This window comes from Urocitellus parryii, chromosome 9 (assembly GCF_045843805.1).
Source record: "Urocitellus parryii isolate mUroPar1 chromosome 9, mUroPar1.hap1, whole genome shotgun sequence".
Lineage (NCBI taxonomy): Eukaryota > Metazoa > Chordata > Mammalia > Rodentia > Sciuridae > Urocitellus > Urocitellus parryii.
In genome coordinates, this window is record NC_135539.1 from 28,802,538 (window position 1) to 28,821,275 (window position 18,738).

Below are 18,738 nucleotides of genomic sequence, written 5' to 3' on the forward strand. Positions count from 1 at the left end.
CCTCCCTTCCTGGGACCCTGAGGGGAGTGTGAGCACGGGCCTCCCTCTCGTGCCTGTCCCAGGTCCTCCCTGTCTCCAGGGAAACGATGCCAAACAGACAAAAAGCAGCTGCTTTGGTGCCAGGGCTCCTGCGTCCCTGTGGAGCAGACATTTGTCTGCCCGAGGAGTGCGGCCACCTGGTACGTGTCCTTCCATGAGGATCCGTGAGTTTCCCTTGGGGTTCTTCATGTGCCATGACAAGGCGGAACAAGAGGACCCCCCAAGAGACCTGGAGGCCAGCAGTGTGTCCTAGGATCAGCGTGGACAGCCTTCTTCTAGAACAGGTGGCCCCAGGCCCCCATCACTACTCTACCTTAGGGACCCCGATGACACCAGGTGCTGCCAGATGTGACTCCCCAAAGAGTGTCTGGGGGAGCCTGTCCCAGGCCGGTGGGTCTGGTCTCCTGTTTGTGACTTTCCGTCTCTTTGGTAATCACATCCTCATTGCCGTCCCCAGCACAGGGGCCCCCGAGTGGCCCTGTCCCTATTCCATCTGCGGTCCCCCTCTTGGAGCTGGGGAGTCGGGGCTGCTCCAGCAGGGGTCTTTCCTCTCCCAGGCTTCCTCTCTTCTCCTCTGTTGTCATGGCGACAGCTGTTGACCCGCACGGTGGTCCAGGTAACGCAGGTGCGCCAGAAACGGCAGGCACTGTGGAGGGGGAGAGCAGGGGAGGGCCGGGTGGGAAGGCTCCGTAGCCACCCCTGTGCCACGCGCCTGGCACCTGCTCCCTCACCTGGGGATGCAGATGCCCCGGGCCTCTTGGTTTTCCTCAGGGGGATAATGGGACTCGCTGGGGGCTTCTCATCTGGAAAACGGCAGCTTCCTTCTGCACAGGCGTCTGCGCCGTTCAACCCAATCCCTCCTGCTCTGGCTGCCTCCAGGGACTAGATTAAGTGTCCACTGGGGCTTTCGGCAGGAAGGACCCTACCCATGGCTGCCACCCGACTCGCTCTCCTTGAGATGGATCTGCTTCCGTCTCAGGGTGGCCCAGGGAGGGGCCGGGCGCCCCTGCAGCTGTGTGACTCGCATCTGGGAAGTGGGCGGAAAAGCGCTGCTCACCTGGTGGGCTGCAGGGGGAGCGAAGGGCCTGGGGATGAGCCGGGGCAGGTGGGGGTTGCCTGGGTCAGGAGGGTCCTCTACTTCTGCCTCTGGGGGAGGCATCACCTGCGTGTGTCGGGATTGGGCTCACAGTCGGGTCCTTTCCCTGGAGTCTTTGCGGGGGAAACAGTGCAGCATCTGGGGTCCCCTGACCCCTGCGCTGGTGAGAGCCCTGGGCACCTTCCCCCGTGGGTGGAGACGGCTCCCTGGCTCCTCTCAGTTCCCCAAGAGAGCAGCAGCCAGTCCGCCTGTGAGTCGGGAGAAGACGTGGAACCAAAATAGCTCTTTTCCATAAACAAAGCTGCTTTTCGTTGGGGGAATGTAAACAGGCAGATGCGTTCAGAGACGGTGCCATCCGGCTGCACAGTGGGGGAGGCGACGACGGGAGGCCCTGGGCCTGAACTGCCGCATCTGGGCTGCCCCTGGCAGAGCAGGAGGCCAGGCGGGGAGGCCGTGCCGAGCAGGGGAGGCAGGGTCACCTGGATGCCCTCCTGGGGCTCCCACGGCTCAGGAGTCAGGGCTGTGGCCCTGTTTCCAGGGCCTTGTGGGCTCTCCTCCTGTGACATCCAGCCCCCAGGAGCTGAGAGCAGCTCTCGAGGTGAGGGGGCCTCTGGTCCCTGGGGCCCAGAGTGTGGCCTGGCATCCGAGGGAACACTGCCCGTCCTGTGGGCCGCAATGCGCGACCACCTTCCCTCTCCCTGCTGCCCACCCCGAGTCCCTGGTGCACTGTCCTCGCTGTGCCTGAGACAGCCCCAAGTCCCTTGAGTGTGCCTGACATCGGGAGGGGCCATCAAGGGTGAAGAAGGACCCTGGGGCTGGCATTCATGGGGCAGAGGTGGCGGGAGGGGATGCGCAGGTGGGTGAGCGAGAGATCGGCAAGGCCCAGGTGCAGGTCACACTCGGCGGCCTGTGGTGTCCCAGAGGGTTACCGTCCAGCCTCAGGCTGCCGAGCCCCAGGGAGACCCCTCGCCTGGCCTCTGGCAGCTGTCTGGGGGCTTCTGGGAAAGGGGCTCACTTGTGAGTTCACGGGTTGGCTTTGCTGAGCCCACTGACCTGTTTGGGGGGAGGGATGGGTGGTCTGGCCTCACGGTGCTGAGACGTCAGGGAACTATAGATGGTTCCAGAACAAGAGGGGAACAGTATCCCCATGGCTCCCATGCTGGGCTGTGTCTGAAGCCTTTATGCCCTACTTGTTCATGGGCACCTGAGGCTGAGGAAAGGAGGGTGTCACTCATGCTGGCTGCCCCTGACCAGAGAAGTTGAGAGCCCAGCCTCCTTCAGTGGAGGAGGTGATGCAATGAGGTCCTCGGGATGGCAGAGCTGATCGGGCTGGGGCCGGGACTGTGCCTGCTCACCCCGGGACCTGTCCACCACTAAGTGGCTTCACTGTGGGCTCCGAAGACTGCCAAGGGTATTTCCAGGCAGTGGAAAGGAGGCAGGTGACGGGGAAGGCACACTGGAGCGGGTGCAGGGTGGGTGCTGTCTGCCCACCAGCTTGCTCAGGGGCTGCCGGGCCTGGGTGCCAAGAGGACCCTTCCTGGACCCAGGCGGGAGTGAGGCAGTGGGCACAGCTGGGCCAGGGTTCCCATAGGAGAGAGTGTCACCTCCTCACCTGGGCCAGTGGAACCCGAGGGCGACCCGGCTGGAGTGGGAACGGTCTGCCTGCCCAGGCTCTGGGCCTCCGAGGACAGCCGGCCAGACCTCCTCCTGCAGGGAGGTGGTGACGGGCTCCTATTACGGTGGCACATGCAAAACAGCCTCTGGCAGAAGGGATGTGACAGTCCTGCCGACAGATGGGCACTTCCTGCGGTGAGCAGGGTGGGGCCTGCGCTGCGGGCCTGCAGGGAGGGGACGTGGCTGCGCCCTTGGTGGCCTGGAGTGGGGGGGGTGAGCCCAAGGGAGGGCGGGACAGCAGAGGGGGCCAGGAGGCTGGGAGGACTGTCCTGTGACCCTGAGGGGACCTCAAAAGAAGCCTAGAAGAGGCCAGGGGAGGGGAGTCAGGAGAAAGAGGAGACCCAGCAGGAGGTGGGCACAGACGTGGGGAGCTGCTGGGGACGGTCCTGGAGGAGGAAGCCAGGCCCGCTGCTGGATGGCCTGTCCCCTGGGGCAGGCCTCGGTGGTGGCTCTGAATGATCTGCTTGAAGCCGAGGACCACTGTCTCTGTGGCTGAGGGTGTAAAGACCAGCTGGGGCCTGTGGGGTCGATTTCCAAGAAGACCCTAAAGTCCCAGGTGAGCCCCTCCTGTGTGACCTCCTTCCTGTCTCCGTGGGTCCCTTCTTGTCCCCATTCTTGGTATGCAATGGTGGGAGTCTGTTCTGAGTGTCCTCAGGCCCCTCCCGTCCACCTTCTCACTCTGGGCACCCTCCAGAGCCTCGTGGTCATGTCTGTGCCTCCCCCCTGCCCCCCACCCAGAGACCTCCTCACGTGCTGCTTCTGCAGCCTGAGCCGGAGCCGGCTGTCAACTGCTGGTCTACTCGTAACTCCTGGGATCCCAGACCTCCCATGGCTCCCAGTACCTGCTCCAGGGACCCTCGCTCTTGGGTGCCTGCACTGGCTGGTGTCTGAGCGTTACCCCTCGGCCTGCAGGGTGTTCCCAGCACGTGTCCCCACTGGGTCACCCAGGCCCTTCTCCCTGCTCTTGCCCCTCACTGGACGTCCCACCAGGATGCCCCTTCCCTCTCCAGGGGTGGGAGTTCTCTGCTCCCTGTGAGATCACCGTCCACTTGGCTCGGAGGGTCTCTGCTCTCTGATCCCTCAGGCCTTCCCCGGGACTCTCCGTGGGAGGCCCAGGAGGCCGGGAGGCTGTGTGGCTGTACCGTGCCCGTCTCCGCAGTCAGTGGGGCTCCCTGGGCCTGACTCCCTGCTCCTCCCAGCGCTGTCCACCTCTGGCCTTGCCCTTTGGGCACAGCGATGCCCAGTTGTTCCATGACAGCAAGTGTCAGGGGACATCAGCAAGTCCCCAGCGGACTCTGTCCTGGCCTCCTCTAGGCCTCACTTCTGCTGCAGGAGGCACCCTGCTACCCCTCCACTCGGCCTCTTAAAGGGGGTGTTTGGGGTTCAGAACAAACCTCGGGCCACTGCTGAGCTGAGTCAAGGATCCCAAGTCCACGTCCCAGTTTGCTGTGGGGAGGCTGCCGGATCCTGACCCTCCTCTGGGGGGCTGTGGGGGCTGCCCCGTGGGGGACCCTCCTGCCTGCTGCCCTCAGGGGAGAAGGAACCTGGTCTGGCCATGAGTCACAGTGTCTGCTTCCATGAGGTCACCTGTGGCCTCCTCCCGCGGGGGGCTGGCTAGGTGGCCTGGCAGCGGCTGGGACAGCCCAGCCCTGCCCTCCCGTCTCTGGCGGCAGGAGGCGGGCTATCTGCGCCATCATCTAATTACCCGGAGGTAATCGCTCTGGGTTTTCTCCGACACCTTGAGGTCTCTCTGGGCCCTTCCTCGGTGGAGCCAGAGGAAGCCTGGGGATGCTTCAGCAAGACAGCGACTGCTCCACCCGGCAACGAGACAGACAGGGAGTTTATGGCGGGCCCATTATGTCTCTTGCACAAACTCAGTGTCGAAACACCGACGATGATGACAGTGTTGAAATAACCTGTCGTCTCAGCACTTTCCCCGTCATTACCAGAGGCCCCAGCCCTCGGCAGTCCTGGCCGCCTCTGTCGGGGTGGGGGGGTGGGGCGGGAGGGGACCTGGGGGGCCCCCTCCAGGAGAAGCAGCAGGGGGGTGCCTGAAGGAGGATGAACATGACAAGGCACAGGGGGACGTCCCTTGTCCCTCTGCCCTCAAATCCCATGATCACCTGGGAGGGGCCTGTGTGGGGGGCACAGAGCCCCACCCCCCCACCCCCGTCTCTGGATGTGGGGACCCTCCTCCGGGGAACCTCACCAGGGCCAGGAGCTGTCTCTACCGGAGTCAGAGCTGCAGAGTGGCTTCCTGAGGTCCCTGGCTTCATCCGGAGTCTGGCCTGTGCCCCTCGCCATGCTGCTGCCCCCTTCCTCCTCTGTGACTGAGACTGAGGACCCCGGGCCGGGGAGGGAGGGGGAAAGACCCCCCTCCTGGGACGTGGGACAGTGGGTTGCCGGTGGCCTTCAGGAGACGTTGCCCTAACCAAAGGGGGTGCTTCTGGCAGGGCCAGCAGGGCCAGCAGGCCAGGGCCCTCCGATCACCTGCCAGAGGCCTCAGGAACATGGCCGCAGCCTGGGTTTACGGCCAGCTGCTCTCCTGGGTGACCCGGGGCAGCGGCTCCGCCTCCTGGGGCCTCGGTTTCCCCGACTGTGAAAGGGGCGCCCGCCGCTCTTCCTGCCTCGTCCCCTACCCACCACGTTGCCCAGCGGCACCCGGGGCCTTCCGGGTCGTGGGGAAGCCACGGGCTCCCTCGGTAAACACCAAACCTCGTCACAGGAGGCGTCCTCGGAGGGGACTCCGGCGTTCGGTGGGGCTTGGACCAGAGGCGAGTTCTTACATCTGTTGCTGATTTGGGGAATTAAGTGGAGAAGTTTTCAGCTAATAAATGAGCCCCGAGGGGCTCCTGCTGCCAAGAGGGTGGAGCTGGGAGGGGGCTACATTTTCTTTTTAGTGCCTTCTACTCTGTGGCTTCTGGAGGCCGGTATCCCCGAGCTCTGGCTCCCCTTCAGCAAAGGCCCGGCTATCAGTCATTCACACCTTAGTGAGAACGGCTTTCCTGGGAAACCGGCCTAGGCTGTCAAGGAACACGGGGCCCAGACAGGGCAATGAAGCCACACCTGTGAGCTGAGCCCCCAGGCATGCTGGAGGTGACAGTGTCCCGTCTCCAGGTGGCACAGGCCCAGCGTGGCGTGGCTGTCATGTACCCATTTGCCCAGACGGCAAGGGTCCCTTTTTGCCAACACTGCCCCCCACCCTCCTGGGCTCAGAAGACAGGCTGGGTCCCCACTGGGGGCTGGCCTGGGGCAGTGGGACCATCTGTCCTGGATTCTGCTTACTGTGTGGCATTGGATGAGTCTTCTTCAATCTGAGCTTCAGTTTCCCCATCAGTCCTGGGGACTTCAAGAGCAAGACTTTGGGGTCCCTCTGCAGAAGGGGACCTGTGGCCAGGTTTGTGCTGGGCTGGGGCGCCGGCACACAGTAGGTGCCAACAAGTAGGTGAATCTGAAAGGGTGGCCGGGCTCTGCTGGCCAGGAGAGCTGGGTTGCTGGGAGCCACTCTCCCCCAACAGTACCTGACACAGAGGCCAGCTTCAGGGCTCAGCATCTCCCCTCCTTGGCTGCCGCCTCCCTGGTCCAGACCACATCCTGGATCTATGGATCCGACTCCATCAGGCAACCAGAGTGATTGTTTTCCTTTCTGGATAATCTGTTAAAATCCTAAATCACCTCAGAGAACATCCCCACCCACTCCACACGTCTTAACAGATTATTGAAATCTTTCCCTTGCCCCTGATTAAAATCCAGACTCCTCCCCTGTGGCTCCCACCCTGCTGGGCTCCAGGGTGGCCCCAGGACCTTGGGGCTTGCTGTTCTTCTTATATCAAGTGCACCCTCACCCCCCAGCTCTTGGGATGCCCCCATCATTTCTCCTCATAGATGAAATGTCAGATAAAATGTCACCTCCATCAAAGCACCCCTCCCTGGAGTTACTCATTATGTCCATTTATAGCCTCTAAAGGTGCTACCATGTGCGTGCATAACAATCCCACTTCCTTAACTGTTACTCGCCCACTGGAACAGAAGGACCTCGTCTTTTGTGCCAACCGATGCATGTGGCACATGCTAGGTGCTCAGTTATAATTGTCGAATGCATGAAGGTGTCCATTGCTGAAGACCTACGAAGGGCAAAGTAATTCACTCACAGTCCACCCTCCAACCAGGGCCGCCATCAGCATGAGGGGAAGGGGACTAACTATCCACCTGGTCCTGACCTGGGACAGGGCCCTCCAGGGGGTTCTGGGGGTGGGGCTGGGGTACAGAGCGCCTGCCTGGCGTCCTGAGGCCCTGGGATCCACCCCAGCGCTACAAAACCAACTCCAAATGTCCTTGGTGATCGGTGTGTCTCCAAAGTTAAGAACAATATCAGGGTTTTGAAAAAAAAAAAACAACTTTTAATTTCAAGACAATTTGAAGCTTAGTGAAAACCTGCCAAAAGAGGGGGTTCCTGTCTGCGCCACCCCAGCTTCCCCTCGAGTTAACCTCAGTGCGATCGTCCAGAGCAGCGGAGTCCAGGGGCAGCGCTCTAGGAAGCAAACCCGAACCCCGCTTGAATGGGGCTCCTTTTTCCCCTGAGGCCCCTTTTCTGTCCCAGGACCCTATCCAGGACCCCAAGGTGCATGGATCTGTCCCCGTGTCCCCCTCAGACTCCTCCCGTTGGGACCAGCTCCTCTGCCTTGGTTCATCGTTAGCAACTTGATGCTTGGAGACAGCCCTGACCCGGCCTCTGGTCCACTGTCCCTCGCTGTGGGCCTGTCCACTGTGTGCTGGTGACTGGAGGGCCATCTCACCTTTGGGGTGGGAATTCAAAGATACAGGGGGGTGCCCTTCTTGGTGCATCCGGGCTCTGTCACATTTGGTGACAATGGCACCTGCCAGGTCCACTCCTGGGAAGTGAGCATCTTCTCCCCCTCCACTGGTTAATAAATATCTCGTTGGTTGGCTTGAGGAGGGCACAATCTATTTCTTCCTGAACTTTCTTCCATGAATTTTCCTCCTTTCTCCCCTCCCTCTCCCTTTCTTTAACTTTTCTCTTCTTTCTGACGGGGACTCCCTGTTTTGCCCCAGTCTGGTCTCAGACTCCTGTCTCCGGCGATCCTCCCTACTCAGCCTCCCCGGTCTCTGGGACCACGGGCGTCAACCACTGTGCCCAGCGTGTCCACTGACGTTAGCTTCCATCGATGTTAACATCCTTTGCAGTATTTATTACCAGTGTTTGTCCAATGGCGAAGTTTCTACTTCCTTCTTCTCTTCTGGGTGATGTTTTATTGCACGGAAGAACCGTCCTTCCTCTTCTGTTTATTATTTATCTAATTATTATTTTCCCGTGTGGCTCGGCCCCTCTGGAATCCCTAGTATCTTGCAACTTGGGATCCAGATGTCACAGTGTAGGAAGGAGGACAGGCAGCTGGGAGCAGTGACTCACAGGCTTGGGTCTCCCAGCTGGGAAGAGGAGGAGGAGGGACGCCAAGATCCTGGGTTCGAGTTCCACCCGCCCTTTGGACCTGGGCCCCTGCAGCAGCCTCTAACCGTTTCCCTGCCTCTGCCCTGGGCCTCCCATTTCCCCAGAGCTCCAGCGCAGTTAGATCCTCCCAGATGCTCCTCATCAAGCTTCCTTAACTGTTACTCGCCCACTGGAACAGAAGGACCTCATCTTTTGTGCCAACTGCTGCATGTGGCACATGCTAGGTGCTCAGTTATAATTGTCGAATGCATGAAGGTGTCCACTGCTGAAGACCTACGAGGGGCCAAGTAATTCACCCACAGTCAAGCTCCGACTCTCGACCCTGGATCAAGCTCCGACTCTCGACCCTGTGCAAAGCCTCTTTAGGATTTGGCCGCTGGGCTGGTCTGTCCTGCCTCTGCCCGCTACAGCCCTCCGGTTCTGCCTCAGCTCTGGCCTCTGACTGCAGGCCTGGTTCTTCTGCCAGGGACAGCAGCTCTCCTTCCCCTTCCCAGGTCCTGGAGTTGGGGAAGCTTCATCCGTGGGCCTCTCTGGGGACTGCTGGGGAGGGCACACCCCTGGGACTTCTCCTGGTACTTGTCACTTGTGACCTGTCACTGCTGCTCTGGGTCTCCCTCCTGGGCCAGTGCCGTGAGCCCCTCGGGGACAGGAAGTGGGTCTCTGCGTCCTCCACACCTAGTAGGTTAATATTTATGGGACCGACGAAAAGTGAGCTCCAAAGTCCACAGTGTCTGCTGCCCTACTGTGCGAACGGCTGCCGGCAGGGATGGGAGGAAAGGAGGAGGGGCGGGAGGGAGGACTCGGTGCCCACTGTTTATGAAGCAGCAGGTGCTCCCCACTGGATCTCCGACCGGTCCTCAATGTCATTCCGTAGATAATGACAAGGAGGCCCAGAGAGCAGAGGGGACTCATCCAGGGTCACATGACTGGTTCACACGGGAGCCATTTGTCCCCAGGAGATGGGATGCTAGAGCCTGCACTGACCACTGCCCCACCCGGCCTTCCCCCACTCCCCAGGAGCCGGATCCTGTCCAGACTCAGCTTCCTCTGGACACAGACGGGGTGGCTTTGCCTGACTTTTTCCCTATGTCATTAATTGTCCTCAGACCCAGCCTCCCTGGGTGTTTCTGTTCCAGCTAAAAGAGCAATAAAAGATGGCATAATTGGAGGACCAAGGCGCTGCCGGGCCAGCCCGCCCCGAGGAGCGGGTGCCGGTAACTTGGGTGTGATCCACGGTGAGTCACGCGCCAAATTACAGCCTTCCGCCTGCAGGTGCGGGCACGCCGCGGCCGGGGCCAGCCGACGCGCGTGTGATGCGGGCAGCCAAAGCCAGACCTGCAGTGGGCAGCGCGGGCAGCCGCAGGCCCCGATGGCGCGCACCCCTCCTGCCGCTGTGTCCCCGAGCGCGGGACCCGCTCCCGCCTGACTGGGAGACCCCGGGGTTGGCACTCCAGACGGGGCCACCGACGGTGGGGACGCAGGGTGCTGGGTGGCCAGATCCAGGGACAAGCAGAGGACTGAGCCCTGGGAGAAGGTGGCAGGGCAGCTGCAGCCCAGGAGGCGGCCTGGAGAGGTGTCCCGCCATCCTGATGGCCCCGGGGAGGCTTCCTGGAGGAGGCAGGTGTCCGGAGTGACCCTAAGGACCCCACCTGTCCCTGGTCTAGAGGGACACTCACTTGGTCCCCACTGAGCACCATGGGACCTCTCAGCCATCTGCTGAGGTGTCCGTGGAGGGGCCTGGAGCCAGGACTTGGGAACCCGCTGTGGGCTCAGCCGAGCCCTCCGGGCAGCCCGGCCCCCCACGGGGTCCTGAGGCAGGAGGCAGGAGCCATGGGAGCTGCCACTCTGTAGCTTGGACATTGGACAGAGAAGGTGCGGCGCTTGGGTCCCCAAAGAGGTCCCACCCTGATCCAGAGCTGTCCACTTGCCCTGCTGATGTCTGGGGGCTTCCTTGGCTTTGCTGAGTCCTTCCTCAGTCCCCAGACTGGGGCCAGCTCCGGCGACCCAGGGCCTGGGGTGTAGGGTAAGCAAGCCACTGGACAGAGGGCTCAGAGACAGCGGGGACTCCTGACGTGGCCTCCATTCATCTACAGAAGTCTGTGTAACATATTGACACGGTTTGAATCCAAACTGCTGCAAAGGCATCCACCGGGGATGTTCCATCTCTGGTCCCAGCTGTCCCATCCCCCGCCTTCCCAGAGAAACACCTAATTAGCGTCTTCTGTAGCCTCCTAGGCTTTGGTTATGCAAATGCATAAAGCAGGGTGTATTTGCATAGTCTGTGGCCTCTGGCTCCTGAACCTGGAGATCTTCCCTGCTCAGTGTCTCCCCTCCTGCTCCCCCTCCCCCTCCAGGCCCTCCCCCTCCCCTCTCCCAGCTGCATAGTATTCCACTCTGATTTCTTTCACTGGTTCTTCTGCAGACACTTGTAAAAAAACTGGGCTGTTGCCAGGATTTTTTGCCATTACACGCAGCCGCGATGAATAAGCGTGTACGTACATCATTTCTTACATGCCTGAGATGTATCTGTTGAGCAAATTCCCAGCAGCGAGGGTTGCGAGGTCACAGGGCAAACCCATCTGTAACTTTGATAAGAGTCACTCAGTCGCTTTTCATCAGGCTTGTTGTATCACTTTGTATCCCCACCAGCCACAGGGGGGTGTCCACCTCCCCACATGACAGCCCTCCTGACAGGCGGGGAGTCATGCTTTTGGATTTTTGCCTATCTGATAGGTCTCCTGGTGTAGGGTATTTCTTTTTTTTTTTTTTTTTTTGGTACTGGGAATTGAACCCAGGGGCGCTTAACCACTGAGCCACATCCCCAGCTTGTTTTTTTTTTTTTTTTTTTTTTTTTTTATTTTGAGACAAGGTCTCTCTAAGTTGCTGAGGCTGGCTTTAAACTTACGATCCTCCACTCTCAGCCCCTGAGTTGCTGGATCACAGGCGTGTGCCACCATGCCTGGCCCTGGTGTAGTTTTAATATGAATGAGGTTGAACATTTTCATATGTTTAAGGTCTACTTGCATTTACTTGCCTTCAAATGCTCTGGTTAAAGATTTTGTGTCTTCCTCCCTTATTTTAGGTACTGAGGATTGAACCCAGGGGCACTCAACCACTGAGCCACCTCCCTGGCCCTATTTAGAGACAGGGTCTCACTGAGTTGCTTAGTGTCTTCCCGTAGCTGAGGCTGGCTTTGCATTCGCCATCCTCCTGCCTCAGCCTCCCTAGTGCTGGGGTTATAGTTGTGTGCCACCGTGCCTGGCTCTTTAAAAAAAAAAACTGGAGAGCTCATCTTTTTCTCCTTTTCTAACAACGCTTCACCTGTTGAGGAGATCAGCCCTTGGTTATGAGATGAGTCGTGAACATCTTTTGTACTATTACCCTAACTGCTCATCTTTTCTGGCTTTCGAATCTGGGGTTCCTGTGGGAAGACTCCCCCTCCAGGGTGGTGGAGGGCTTCCCACACATTTCCCCCTGTTGGTCTCTGGTTTTCATGTTGACACCTGAATCTTGGATCCACTGGGAATCTGTCCTGGTGTTCTGGAGAGAAATGGATCCAGCCTTGCTCGCTTCCAGATGATTCCCTGGTAAAGCCCCTTCAGCCTCGCCGAGGAGGCTGCCTCTGCCCCACAGGGAATTCCTTTTTGCTCCAAGCACCTGTCTGCACATGTGTGGGGGAAGCCATTAGGAAACGTCCTCTTCTAGGAAAACGCAGGTAATGCCATGGATCCGATCAGTGCCACCCGTTGGCCAAAGTGGCATGCGTTTTCCAGAGAGAACCCAAAGCTTCTGAGAGGCTCTGAGCTTGCCCCCAATGTCCCCTCCCTCCACGGTCTGGCTCCACGGGATGCCCTCAGCCTGGGACCCGCTCTGCCATCAGGGGCCATGTGGCTGAGGGCCCCTGATGGTCATGAGCTGGGCCGTCCCCTCTTCCAGGTTTCCGGGACCTGTCCCTGCCCCGGGGCGGAGCCCGTCACTGGCACGGGCAGCACCCTCAAGCGCCTCTCCCAGGGCCCATTCGTGACTGGGCGAGGTCGTCATCTCCTGTTGACGCATCCTGGGCGCCGTCCCTGCTGGTCGTGAATCAGCCGAGAGGCTCCTCACTCCTTTATAGGGCAATAACCTGGCCACAGCGCCAGGGCCACGTGCAGAGCGCTGGGTTCTTGTGAAGTGTCAATCAATCCGGGGACATTTTCCGGGCTCCCTCTGGGGCGTGGCTCCGGATGGCTCCTCTCTCTCCCGTGCCCCCCCGCCCTTGGCCTGGGGCCCCTCCCACGGGCTCCACGCACCCCCCAGCCTCTGGAGAGGGCCTGACTTCCGGGGCTCTGGGGTCTGAGTCCTGGACTCCTACGGGGCTGCCTTTGGGCTCTGCTGGACCCTGGCCACGATGCCTACCCGGGGTCCCATGGGCACAGGGACACAGGACATCCCCAGGCCCTGCAGCTTTAAGGGCAACAAATTGCAAAGCTGTCGCTCTGGCTGCCGTGATGTGGAGAGGGCAGGTGCCCTCACGGGGCCTCCTGGTCTCAGGGTTGGGCAGGCACACAGAGGTCTCGGCGTCGTCACCCTCCCTGGGGTCCTTGGCAACCTTGATTTCCCAGCTGGGCCCCAGACCCCCGAAAGTCAGAACCAAACCCCTAGCTGGAGCTGCTCTGAGTAGGTGACCTGTAGCTGGGGAGGATGAGGGGGACAGGCCGCCTGGACAGAGGACACCGGCCTCAGCCTCCAGCCTCTCAAGAGGCCCAGATGTCCTCATGTGCAAAATGGGGACAGGTCTACCCTCCCATCTCACAGGACTGGGTGTCGAGGAGGCAGGGACAGGCGGCTCTCTGGCAGCAGTGAAACTGGCTCTGGTGTCCATGGGGGGCTGCTTTGCTCAAGACTCACATCTCTGGATCTCCATGAGGATCTTAAGAGGGTGACAGGGAGGCCAAAGCCATGGGGGTGCGGATTCCAGGTGACCTCCTGGTGCAGGAGACCAACTGAACATATTGGTCTGTTTGGTGTTGCTATAACAAAGTGCTTGAGGCCAGACAACTTTATAAAATAAGAGGTTTATCTAGCTCATAGTTCTGGAGGGTCAAGGGCATGGCAGAGGTATCAGCTTGGCTCTGGTGAGGGCCTCATGGTGGCTGGCATCACTGTGACAGGAACATGTGCAGAAGTGAATGATCACACGTCAAGATAGGAAGCCAAAGAGGTTAGGGAAGGCTTGTCATTTATAAGGACCCTCACAAGAAAACCAATTTGGGGTCTGAGGGAAATGATTTCATCCTTTTGAGGGTGGTGGTCCCCTGTGACCTGCCCCTAGGCTCCACTTCTTCAGGGTCCCTCTACCCAGTACAGGAACCCTTGGGAACACACTCAATCCACACCCAACGGTACCGCTGGGGTTCCTCACACGCAGAGTTGGGTGTTCCAATCCCAGCCCTGTCCCCTCTCCCGCCTGGGCTGCCAACGATTCCCTAACTAGTCACCCAGAGGGAAAACGCACTTTGCCAAAACCGCCCCTTAGTCTCTAGAAAGCAGCCGTGAGAGAACAAAGACCATTTCCTCGAAGACATGACTTCGACACTGATCCCTCGAGAGTGGGTCCCTCTGTGCAGGCGAAAATGTCCTGTGTGGTCTTATCCGTCCACCAAGATCTGGAACCAGAGGGAGGATGACAAGCTCGAGGTCCCCGCAGGTGTCTGACCGGGCAGTATAATGCGCCTGTTAATGGTGCAGGCTCCGGAGCCCTTGGGACCTAGGTTTGCCTTGGGACCTTGATTCTGCCTTGTGAGTAAGCTTTGTGACCTCAGGTGACTTACTCAGCCTCTCTCAGTCCCAGCCCGTCTGCCACCTCCCTCCCCAGGTTGTTCCTGAGGTTACAGAGACTCTTGGCTCTGTGTCTGGATGCAGTAGCTGCTCAATAAATAGAAGTGCTCTTGTCACCCAGATTGGACACCCAGCCACCCACCCCGTATCCCCTCCTGCATGGAGCCCTTTCCTTAGCTCCAGGCCATTCTCGTCTCCCTGTGGCCCCCCCGCCCCCCATTAGAACCAGATCATAAAACCTCCCGGGAGGGAGGCTGGTGACATCTTTAGTGACGACATTTGGGTGAAAAATTCATGACCATCCGTTACTCGTGGAAGAGGGTGGAAAAATGAGCCATTTCCGCTGCTCGAGAATGTGGCTGTCCCTGGCTGCGAGTCCACAAATCTCTTTTATGTGACGAGATCTACAGTCTAATAGAAGGAGCTTATCACAGACTCAAGAAAAAGTGCCCAATAACCGCTGTCCACCCCCCAGCCCTGCAGGGAGCCCTTCTGTAAAACCAGCACCTCCAGGAGCCACCAAGAATGTAGGGGCCACCATGGTCCGCTGGGCGACAGCCGGAGTGGCCCAGGGTGAGGTCCAGATGGCCCCCTTGCCCTGCCTTTGCTGTCCACCTTCTGGAGGTAGAGGTCAGTCCAGGGGACCTTGGGAGACCTGCCACCTGTTCCACTGGAGCTTCTGCCTGGCCTGAGAGTCCCCAGTGCCAACGAGTCTGTCTGTCTGTCTGTCTACAGCTTGGCAGGAAGAAGCAATGGAAGCTTTGCTCCGACCTCTGTCTCTCCCCAGGAGAAGGAGGGCCCTGCTGAGCTAGGAGGAGGGTGTCACCAGCCCTCCTGAGACCCCAGAGCCAGGTGCCAGGTCCCCGGAGGGCCGAGGCAGCTTTGCAGAGGAAGGGCCTCTCTGCCCGATGGAGTGACCACCATCCCTCTGGACCCTTGGTCATGAGGCTGGGGGAGGTTGATGCTCTCTCTCTCTGCAGGTGAGACCTGGGGCCACCTGAGCAGGGGCCACAGGTTACAGACAATGGGCGGGGTCAGGGCTCCGGGGCCCACCTGGGTGTCTGTCCACTTCCCATCCCAGGGACAGATCCTAGCCCTGGAGGGCACAGCCACCCTTCTCCTCTCTCCTCTCTCTCCCTGCATCGAGCCTCGGTCCCCAGGGAGGAGAGAATGTCACCTGTCCATCAGCCGCGGAGACCTAGCTCTCACCAGCCCCGGCTGGGACAGGGAAGACCGGCCCAGGTCCCAGGCCTGATGGGGGCTGAGTGATGGCGGGTGACTCAGGGCGAGAAAGGGGCACCGGTGGGCGACCTGCCCAGGCTGGTTGTGGGAGAGGCCCCGAGCCTCGTGGGACTGAAGATGCTCAGCCCTGGACACACCACGGAGGGAGGGAGGAGGCTCCTTTTAAGTGTGTATGTCCGTCTGGTCCAGAGAAGGAGACCGTGGGGTGGACAGACAGATGTGCATTTAAACAGAGGACAGAGAACAGAGAAGGAACGAGTGAGGGGCGGAGGTGAAGGGGCCGAGACGGCAGGTCGCTGGGCGCCCAGCTGCCCAGCTCCCCGACCTCAGGCGGGGACCACGTTCTCTGGGCCTCGTCCCCTCGTCTCTAAAGTGGGGTAACCTAGAACCCGGGGAGCAGATGAGGCAGAAAGCCGTGCAGCAGGCGACGTGGCCAGGGTGGGGACCCTCCAGGGGACACGCCAGCCCCTGTCCACCAATCCTCAACCCTCGAGTCTCCGGTGCTGTGTGGCCCCAGGGCCACTTGCTGGACCTGAAGATTGGATTCTGAAGGTCCTGGTAGGTGGACCAAAGAGGGAACCTCTGTCGGTGGTGACATCCAGGGTCACCGGGGGATGGAGCAGCTGCTGGGGAGGAGGACACGTTTCGGGGACCGAGGTCCGAGGGAGAGATGGCCTGCACGTTTCCACAGTGGCACTGGGTGGAGGGCAGCGAGCTGAGGGCTTGTTGACAGCCCAGTGCCCGGCGCCCAGTGCAGGCAGGTGGAAGCCACTTGGTGAGAGCCAGACCTCAAGCCCAGGCCTGTCCTCCCGAGGGACGGAGACACTCGAGCTGCAGAGAGCCTGCTCCTTCAGGGACCTGTGGCTAGAGGTGCCCAACACCCTGGCAGGGCTCAGCGGCCAAGGCCCAGAAAGGCTGCAGCAGATGGCAGGATAGACCGTGGGTCCTGCTGCCCCAGAGCTTGAGGACCCTGGGGAACAGAGAGGGCCAAGACCAGATCCTCAGACACTGGGCCTACTCCCTCCTCAAGGCACACCTGAGCCAAGGTGGCCCTCAGCTGGGCCACCTGCCCACACTGCCTGCAGGCCCCTCTCCAGCCTCACCAGCCTGGCCCTTTGCCCTGCCCGCGCTCTCTGAGTCATGCCAAACCCCAACTTCTTCTTCCTCCTGGGGTTTCTCCAACCCACATGCTCTTGGTGGCCCCTGGGCCTTGGCATAGGCTGTTCCCTCTGGGGGAGCCCTTTTACCCATTCCCTCTTCTGGCTAACTCTCTGGGGATCAGCTCAGAAGCCACCTGCCCCAGGAAGCCTCTCCTGACCCCAGGTTGGCCCATCACGTGAACGTCATTGATTGAATGAACACGTGATTTATCGTCACTTGGGCAATTGAGCGGCCCTGCCTTGGCTGGTGATGGCTCCTCAGCCCAGTCTGGGGACCCGGGTGCTGGCAGGGGCGGTGGGGTAGGTGGTGGGTGGGGAGGGGTCTGGTGCAGGCCTCTGTCTCCCAGTTGCTGGTTTATAACCAGAGACATCAAGGCCAGGGTGACCTGGACCAGCCGGGGAGAGGGCGGCCATCAGGTGGGAAATGTAACAAATCATTCTTCCTGGGGACCCCAGGAGGAGCGGCGGGCCCTGGGGAGCAGGTGCGGGTGGAGCCCTGGAGTCTCTGGGGTTTGGTTCTGGTGATTTCTCTTCTGTGGGTCCAGAAGGCCCAGCCAGGGCGGAGACCGTCTTTATAGCTGAAAGATCCAGGGGTGGTGCCGGGAGGTCCGGGCGAGAGGGCCAGCAGAGCAGGACACGGCCAGGCCTGGGGACGCACCCAGAGGTAGAGCAGGTGTGCACCAGACCCAGGTTCCACCCCAGCACCCCAAAAATAAATGATCAAATCAACACTGTAACCCGAAGAGGAAAGGCAGGCTGGCAGGGCCCTGTCTGATCGGGGTGGCTGGACCACCATTTGGACATTTGTAAACAGGGGTCTTCGTACGCTCAGGGGGCTGCCTTGTGACTGCCGGGCGCTGCTAAGGAGGGTGTTGACCTCTGGGAACAAAGGGATGCTCAGGACCAGGGTTTGGGGGTCTCCTGAGCCACAGTGCCTGGGAAGGGCCCCCTGAGCAGTCCTGCCTATGGCTTAGAGTGTCCAGAAGCCAGCCCCGGGCCAGCCCCTGTCCAAGTTAGGCCACCTGCCCATGGGTGCTGCCCGAGGTGGCCCAGCTCTGCTTTGCCATCTCCCTCATGGGCCAGCTCCTGCTCCCCCAGGCGGGGCCACACTCCTGGGCAGTCTGCGGCTTGCCACGGCCACCCACTGCAAGGGCACAGGACAGACTCCTCGCAACTCTGCTAAGTTGCTGTCTCCTTCAGGGAGCTCTGGGGCCGGACACCCTGGGGTGGACCAAGTGGACAGGGGGTGGGAGTCAGCGCAGTGTCCCAGGCTCCTGGGGGGAGAGGAAAGGAGGCCAGTGGGGGCGGGCGCAGGTGTGGGACCGGGGAGGCGGGAGGCAGGGAGGCCAGTCCCCAGGTGCCCTGGTGGACTTCTGGGGTCCTGGGGCTGCTTCCCCTCGGGCATTCAGGGACATGGTTTGGGGTGACTGTCCCTGCCGCTGGAAGGTCCAGTCTTCCTGATGGGTTAAACAAGCTGGTGGTGACAGCCAGGTGCTGGGCTGACGTGGGGCCTGTCCCCAGGGACCGGCCTGCAGTAGAGGATGCCATTAGCTGCTTGCTGGGGCGGGGGGAGCCTCCAGACTGTTCTCAGAGGCCCAGGGCCCAGTCCTGAGTCACCCCACATCCCAGCTGCATTCCACTCTGCTTCACCCCGACTTCCACGACCTTCCATGACCTTCCACGCGTGTGTGATTCTAAATTCATCCCTTTTGGTCCCTGGGCCCTTTACCTCTTTCTTTGCACTAGAAGTAGTGACCCACCTTGGTTTGTGTCTGGTGGCTTGCCGTGTGACTCTGTGCTGGTTACTTCACCTCTCTGGGTCCTAATTTCATCGTGCACTTAAATGTCCTTTTTTTCCTTTTTGGTGCTGGGAACTGGACCCAGGTGTATTAGCCATGGAGCCACATCCCCAGCCCTTTTTAAAAAATACTTTTTTATTCATAGTCAGGGTCTCACTCCGTTGCTTAGGGCCTTGTTATGTCACTGAGGCTGGCTTTGACCTGTCTTCCCGAGCTGCTGGGATGACAGGAGTGTGTCACCACACCCAGCCACATAAATGTCCTTCTAAAGGGTTCCTTGTAAATTGGGTGTTTGGGACCCAGGGCCCAAGGGCACTGTGGTGGCATAGTCTCTGCTGACCTCAGCTGGCCAAGCGTGATGTGTGTCTGAGCCGGGGACAAAGGGTCTCTGAGGCCAGTCTCCTGAGGCTGGGGCCCCGGCCATGGAGGGTCCAGCCAAAG